We start from the raw sequence: 8555 nt of genomic DNA on the forward strand, positions 1-8555 counted from the left end.
GTACTCATACACTTGGATACAAGTATTGCAACTGTGTGGGCCATAGAATGAACAGCCTGATTATTGGTTGGCCTGCCTGTATTTTTTTTTGTTGTCTCTTTCCCTCTCTTTCTTTTTTGTTTACTCAAGTTCCAACAGCGAGGCGGATTATTAATGGTTTTGCTATACATTGGTATTGTGATTATCGGTACAAAGGCCTGTTCATGTTATATATATATATATATATATATATATATATATATATATATATATATATATATATATATATATATATATATATATATATATATATATATAGTTTGTCTTTTCTAATTGCATTTTTATGTGATTAACATTGCAGTGTTGGTGTGCTCCTTGAAGGATTATCTAGAGATATACTGGGTAGTTTCTTTTACTAATTGTTCTACCAACCTGGATGTTTAGTTTGTTTACCATTGAGTCAGGGTTGATATTTGCCAGATTTCTGATCTTACTTAAGACTTACCGTTCTGATTACTCCAGGATACACTTGTGCTTAGTACTATATACAAATGGACATAATAAACCTATCCTGTTTAAAATTTACTCCCTTGGTTCTCGTGAAATCCTTGTTTTTTGCTGTACTGATTTACCTGCTGGGACTGTAGTATTGAATGTTTTATGCTCGGTGCTAGTATACACTTATGGCCTAGGTGTTTGGTTATTGCACACTAGGTAAGTTTGTTACAATACGAACCACTCAGTCGGCAGCTCTGTTGTCCACATACTATCCAATGCTGGTTTACAGTCTCTGGAAATTATGTCAGTTACTGGCCATTGGTGTGAAAATGGCCTCAGAAATTATTGGTCAGCTTCTCTGAAAGACCGCAAAACCTGGAGTAGGATCCCTTCTAACAAAGTCTCCACACATGGTTTCATGCGAGGAAGCCCTGCCCTCAACATCGGTCCCAAGTGCCAGTGCAGCGCTTGGCTGTTCAGTGAATCCTCACTCAGATGTGGGAAATCAATGTGCTTTTAATTCCCAAATGCCATGTCATCTCAAAATGTTTACTATACATGGCAATGTTGAATGTAATGTTTATGGCAAATCCAAGTTAAACATTATATATATATATTATATATATATATATATATATATATATATATATATATATATATATATATATATATATATATATATAAAATCAAAGTCGTTGGACTATTTTCTTCTCAGTGGAAGGATACACAATACATTTTTTTTTTTACTTCAAAAAGTTGGTTTGTAAAATTATTTTTAAAAAGTGTAGCCATTTTATAAATGAAATACCACACTCCAGAGTGTATGGTAAGACAATTATTACTGCACTTCTTGGGTGGTTGAAGTCACTCGGCCTGCGTCCTTGTGCCTCAGAATGCACCCAAGGAGTGCAGCAATAATGGTCTTACCGCACACCCTGTCGTGGGTTATTTCTTACTTATTTTACTCTCCATTTCTGTATTGTATTCAATGGCATACCTTTCTGTATTGTTGTCAATGGCAATACCTTTCTCCATTGTAGTCAACAGCAATGCTGCTTCGTCATTTGTTGTAGTGTTGTGTCCCTTGTGACATCATTAGAGAGCTGCCACATGTGATAATCAGTCTGATCATTTTTAAATTATAAAATATAATTGTAACATAATATTGTAAACTGACTCGCACCACTCACGGTTCTAGTCCCTTTAAAATCACGACCCAACACACAGAAATTGGAGGTTCAGCGCTTACGCGGACTTAAAACAAACAAAAACAAAAAACACAAAATAAACACCTAGCTCCTCAGTGAGCACTAAATAAAACAAAAACAGGAATTCTAAACTAGCACCGGACAGCTAGGCTGTTTACCGGCTGAAAAACAAACACAGTTTAGCAAAGGTTTCACACACTAACTTTGAGGACTTACGACACACCGGACTTGACTGCTTCAGGAACAGGGCACACACCTTCCTGCTTCCTTCTTCCAAGCAGCCAACACCTGCTCCCTTTTTATACCCTGCACCTGGTTCTAATTTAATAAGCACCAGGTGCAGGGGATAAAACAATTAACAAATTAAATTAAACAATAAGGTAATACAATCAAACAATAAACCAAATACAATTAAATTAAACAAATGTGCATTCCGCACATGTTTTTTCTTCAGGGAGGCTTTAACCCCCTCCCTGCTGTCTTTATATATATATATATATATATATATATATATATATATATATATATATATATATATATATATATATATATATATATATATATATAAATATATATATATATATATAAATATATAAATATATATATATATATATATATATATATATATATATATATATATATATATATATATATATATATAAATATAATATATGATGATGTGTATGTACCAGACAGTAATTTGGAGGCTTTAGGACCATGGGGGGTAGCCACACACTGTGTTGAAACAAATGTAACAAGTGTTTAATTGTATAATTAATCGGCAAATGCTGATCAGGTGGAAGTGATCAGGTCGGGGTTAAAAAGGGGTTTAGTTTGTGTGTTCGAAAAAGAGGGTTGAAGTGGTGAAATAAGCGTGTTGGACAAAAGGTTTTGCGGGTAACAAAATAAAGGTACGGCTATCCTTGACAACGAAGTTCTGGACGGTGATTTGGCTGAGGTGATTCTGGGAATTAGTTTAAACAGGGGAACAGGCTTACCCTGCCCTGCATTAGTTAGCCTTTCTGTTTCTCAGTTTAGTTGGCGCCTGAAGAAAGGCTAGGTTTTGTTTTGTGTGTTTTTGTTTGAACAGTTTGCTAAATAAACGTACGCCACGGCGTTTAAAGAGCACTACCCTTGTTTCGTGTATAATTAAAGTGACAAACACCTGTTGGAAAGAACAAAGTACATCACATTATATATATATATATATATATATATATATATATATATATATATATATATATATATTGTAAGATAGCGGGTTGGGTGAGACAGCAGGGAGGGAGTGTTAAAACCTCCCTGCGAGAGAATGTACCTTTGTTTGTTTGTTTGCTGTATTGTTTCATTTAATTTGTTAATTTGTGTTATTGTTTAATTTAATTTTTTGGTAATTGTTTTATTATGTTATCCCCTGCACCCGGGGGTGATTAAAAATGAGAACCGGGTGCAGGGTATTTAAGACGTGTAGCCAGGCTGCACGGGGCTGCTGAGTAGAAGGAGGCAGAAGTGAGGTGCTCTGCTTCCGAGCAGTCCGGCGAAGTAAGTGCGGTGTTGAACCCGTGTGGTTTTTGTGTTCGGTGTCAGGCTTAGCCGTCCTGCAAGTTAGCCAGGGAAATACCTGTTTAGTAAGCGCTCCAAACGGAGTTAGGTTTTGTTTTGTATTTTGTTTATTTTTGTGTTTTTTAAAATATAGCGCAACCGCGTTTAAAAAAAAAAACTCAATTTCTGACGTGTTGGGTCTATTTTTAAAGGGGCAACGAACCCAAGTGGGTCCAGTCTTTTACTATATATATATATATATATATATATATATATATACAGTGCCTTGCAAAAGTATTCAGACCCCTGACCAATTCTCTCATATTACTGAATTACAAATGGTACATTGAAATTTCGTTCTGTTTGTTATTTTATTTTAAAACACTGAAACTCAAAATGAACCCTCCTCTGGAGCAGCAGTTGATTCTCGTAGCTCATCAATCTGGCGGTGCTGTAATAAAACCCTGCATTTATACGATGTTATATGAAGGTGCACATAGCGCAACTTTGACTTCATTATATATAGTATTATTATTATTTTTGGTTAAAAAAAAAAGATGGAACTTAATCAATTTCATGCAATCAAATACAAAAGTTTAACCTTTGCACTGGGAGGCGTGGCTACAGGGGTGCTAAGAAAAATGTTAAGGTAGCTATAGCCCCCCAAGCTGTCCAAGAGGCTATGGTGCAATGGATATCGTGTTAGACTTCTAGTTAAATACTGAGAAGTGATTTAAAGGTTGTTTACCCACAGCCCGGCTAGCTCAGTCGGTAGAGCATGAGACTCTTAATCTCGTGGGTTCGAGCCCCATCTTGGGTGCAAACTTTTGCTTCATTTTTAATGTGAGCTCTTTCTATACCACCTTTGCTGATGAAGGACTCATTCAGCATACCTGCCAACAACTGAGCCCTGCAAGTTCTCGATTTGTGCTTTCTCTTCATATCAGGTGCCTGCACTACACTCTACATTTTATTACAGAATATCGCTAACTTGCAATGGTTGGACCTCGTGGCACAACGGTAGTGCATCTGCCTCTAGGTCAGAAGGCTGTGTGTTCAAATCACGTCGCGGTCAGTCTATTATGTTCTTCAGCGTGTCTGGATTTCAGTGTGTTGAAAAAAGAAAACCTATGCGCGTGCTAGACAGCAGGAAAACCCTGGCCCGCTTGCTTCTGTTAAACATAAGCAGCTCAATGTGGTGTTTTAATTGTCTTTACAAACGCAATTGAAAAGATATAAATCAATAAGAAAGTGTATACTTACGCAATACTGATACGTCACAGTGTAGGCATTTGCAGCCAGAGTGGAGAAAGCAAAGCGTACAGAACACCATCCAACAGAATTCAAAACAGAAGTGTTCCCTGACCAGGAATCGGACCCGGGCCTGTTGTAAAAAAAAAAAAAAAGAAACATACATATATATTATATGTATATTGTTAGATATGGAAGGACAAGAGAAAAACTTCTGTTGCAAGTATGAAGATTTATTCTAATGAACATAACCCCTGGTTAGGCTCAACACCAGAGAAGACAAAAAAACAAAACATAACAAAAAATAGCGATTCAATAAAATTACATCAGATAATCGATAGAGTTGATCTTAAATGTTAAATCTAGCAATGCTTTAAATCTAATACATTCAGTTGTTCTTCAAAGAATTGCAATGAGTCCTCTGTCGAGTTAGACTCATCCCTGCAGATTAGTCATTTTGCTAAGCTGATATAATATAGTCCAACCATTTCCCCGACTGAACTAGACCCAGAATCAACGCAGTGAATCAACCCTGTAGATTGACCATTTTGTTAAGCTGATATAATATAGTACATTCATTTCCCTGACTGAACTGGACCCATCAACGCAGTGAATCAACCCTGTGGATTGACCAAAGAACCAAGGTTTCCACCTTGTGTTATATACAGTACCATTCCCAAACCACTCCCAAGCAATCACGATCACCAAATATGTTCAGAATACTCGATTTGAAATAGATTTCACATCAGCTGTTGTCCTTTCTAAATAGATCTCTAAATATCTGTTTTACCATATTAGGATTTATCTGATCAATACAATGAACACATTCCGATCCCTGACCTGTTCCGAGGTCACTTTGCTTATTTCTGGCACATAGCCACTTGTTATTGTCTTGTCATGTGGTTCAACATCACTTAAAAGGTAGTAAAAAATCTTCAAGATTCAACTATCTTTCAATCATAAATGCACTTGAACCATTTTTCAGAAGTTTGCGTCCTTTGCAAACATGATATTTCAGACCGTGTATTCCTCTCAGGTCTTTTCAGTGTATAACTTGTTTGACCATTACAATCCAAATATGTATAAAACAATTATAATTATCCAATTCCAAATGTGTCAAACAGGGCCGAATCCTAACCACTAGACCACCAGGGAAGTTAAGAGGGGCCCTGCGCGTCACGCTAGAAATGCATGTTAGCTGTCACGTGAAACGACTAGTCAGTTTGCAGGACCAGTCAGCACTAGGGTGATACTTTCACACGTGAGGCTCTGTGGCGCAATGGATAGCACATTGGACTTCTAGTCAGACACTGAGAGGGGATTCAAAGGTTGTGGGTTCGAGTCCCACCGGAATCATGTTTTGGGGCTGCTGTAGGAATTAAAAGCATTTGTTGTTTTAAAGAACACCTATGGACAAATTGATAGCTTAAAAGCATGGTTCCACCGAGATTTGAACTTGAATCACTGGATTCAGAGTCCAGAGTGCTAACCTTTACACCATGGAACGACAGCGATGTCCTGCGGGGCGCATGGCTCATCGATCCTGCTGCTTCAAAGTGTCGAATCTTCCTGCTGACCCATAAAGCGCTTTTTTGGTAACAAAATATGACTTGTATTAACATTACATTGTGTCTATGTGGTGTGCATGGCTTAACCCTCCCCTCTCCCACTCTCACAAAGGTGATCTATACGTTTGTGAACCAGAAGCTTACACATTACATTATTCATGATTACATTATTCATTATTACATTATTCAGTAAACTGTGTGTGAAACATAATGTAAACATTAAGTTTGCACAAGTTAATGAATTGCACAAACATTGTAGGTCATCAGGTTTACAAATTGTGAACTTTAGGTTTTGTACAGTTTGCACAGCAGTGTAGTATGTAAACTTCAAGTAACCACAGTTCTAACCACCTGTAGTTACTGGCAAACTGAAAGTTTACTAGGATTTCCATATCAATCTTTACATTCTAAACATCTAGGCCTATATTTTCCACTGTGTGCAAATTGCAGGCAAATTGCCCATGCCATAGTAAATGTATGATGGAAAATCAAGCCCCTAGTGTTCATAATGGTTGGCCAGGAAATGTAAACTAATATTTTTATCTGGTGTGTATACGTTTTCTGCAAACCATAGGGGACCTGAAGTGGTAGAAGTGGGTTGCAAGCTAATATTCTGTCATACAAACATAACTACACAGTTCCTTTTTGTTGTCACCGAATTAATTTAATTAGTTTTGCAGAAAAATGAAGACAAACTGATTGAGCAGTAAATTTTATTTTAATGTTTTCAAAATGAATAAAAACGTAATTCTTATTAATTAATTTCTTAGCAGACACCCTTATCCAGAGCAACTTACAACTGTATCAAGTTCTCTTTTTTTACATACAATCACCCATTTATACAGTTGGGTTTTTCCTGGTGCAATCTAGGTAAAGTACCTTGCTCAAGGGTACAGCAGCAGTGTCCCTCACCTGGGATTGAACCCACGACCCTCCGGTCAAGAGCCCTAACCACTACTCCACACAGCTGCCCTAATTGTAACATAAATGTATTCCTTTTACTAAAAAAAACCATGTTATTAAAATACAATGTGTAAGTAAAGAAAGTAAAACTGCAAAGTTGTTTTACAGCTTCCAAGCCAGCAATACAATGAGCAAGGAACGGAGCACACAGCAACAGGTTTTTTTTAAACTTGTCAGGCAGTCAATTGGTTAAAGGAGGAAGAATATTTTTCAGTGTTTAAAATCTATTGTCACAGGGATGATGCCTGTCAAGTATTCACCTAAACCATTTTTTAAGAGAAGCAGTTATAAAGGTCAGAAAGCTATCTTGATGAATGAAGAAACACCATTTATAAAAAAAAACAAAAAACTGAACTGCACTGACACAGGGATGATGCTTGTCAAGTTTGGAGTTAAACATAGAAATAGTTTTTCAACAAATGCAGTTTTAAATTAAAATGTATGTCAAGTGACCATTTTGTTTTACAGACCATTTTGCCATTTGAATTCTACTGTCCCAAGATGATGCTTACCAGACATTCTGGCTTGGAAGCCTAATAAATGTAAGTACTCAAATGCTGAATGCTGAAGAATGAAAAGATTCACAGCATAATAAATGGGTGAGAACAAGATAACAATGAAATCAAATTAAGGCTTAAACCAAATCAAAACTTTGATCCACCCTCAATCCCAAATGACACATTTCAGGTGTGAGCTATGATCCAGTTAAATTCAGGAGGAAGTTCTGGGCACTGTTACCGAATATGACCCAATTTTTCTGGGCATTTGTTTGTGTCTTTTTAGCTTTGTGCAGTATTCTTTATCAAGAAGTTTCTTAGCCTCTTTGAATGCGTTAGACTCCCATCGCCTTGGCCTTATGACCTTAACAGGAATCTTCTCTCCAGGACCAAAGGGGTCATCCTCTTCTCCAGACAAACTTAATCAAAGCATTTCAACTATTGATCCGGCAAATTAATACAATTTGTCTCACACTATGTGGAATATTAGGAATAGTCCTTGATACATTCAGCAAAACTTTAAAGATCTACATCAACAATTTTACAACTATAAATCTAATTTGTTTACTTCATAACATTTTACCTCATAATTTGACTAAACTGTTTGAATTAAAATCAGACAAATAAAACTATATTCTTATCTTTTCAAAAGTCAATCACAGTTTCACTAACACATTTTCTTCATTGCAGCTATATATGGTACACCACTTGCATCTCTTTTTCCCTTTCACCTCCGTGCCTCAAGCTGTCTTCTGCTCCAAATGCTTGCTTTGTTTTGCCTTCTCTTTATGGACTTCCAGTAGGTTTTCATTGCAGATAGAAAGTAGGAATGTATATTTACAATGTATATTTACATATGCATTTAGTATTTTTCAAAACATATGTAGACAGTAAATTTAATCTACATGTATTGACAATTATGCAATTCCACAATGATGCCTCTGTGTTACTGTTGAACTTAATCATTTTTATTAAGTTTTAACCGACTAAGTTTTAAAAAAAACATCAGATTATGTTTCAACATGTTGAATAACAAAAAGGAAAATGGGGTA

The 8555-nt window shown here is 36.3% G+C and overlaps 1 long non-coding RNA gene and 1 other non-coding gene across 9 annotated transcripts in view; both read left to right on the plus strand.

The window, feature by feature from the left end:
- Window positions 1–8555, plus strand: part of LOC131737584 (uncharacterized) — a 62547-nt gene that overhangs the window by 31088 nt on the left and 22904 nt on the right. For 7 of the 8 annotated variants that reach the window (XR_009329232.1, XR_009329226.1, XR_009329231.1 and 4 more), the window contains exon 2: window positions 7475–7548. This is a non-coding gene — a long non-coding RNA (uncharacterized LOC131737584). Of the gene's footprint in view, window positions 1–289; window positions 694–7474; window positions 7549–8555 lie in introns of those variants that run through there. The other variant, XR_009329227.1, reaches the window with a different exon arrangement.
- Window positions 5741–5831, plus strand: trnar-ucu (transfer RNA arginine (anticodon UCU)). The gene is given in 2 exon segments: window positions 5741–5777; window positions 5796–5831. It is a non-coding gene; the product is annotated as a tRNA-Arg (tRNA).

This window comes from Acipenser ruthenus, chromosome 7 (assembly GCF_902713425.1).
Source record: "Acipenser ruthenus chromosome 7, fAciRut3.2 maternal haplotype, whole genome shotgun sequence".
Classification (NCBI taxonomy): domain Eukaryota; kingdom Metazoa; phylum Chordata; class Actinopteri; order Acipenseriformes; family Acipenseridae; genus Acipenser; species Acipenser ruthenus.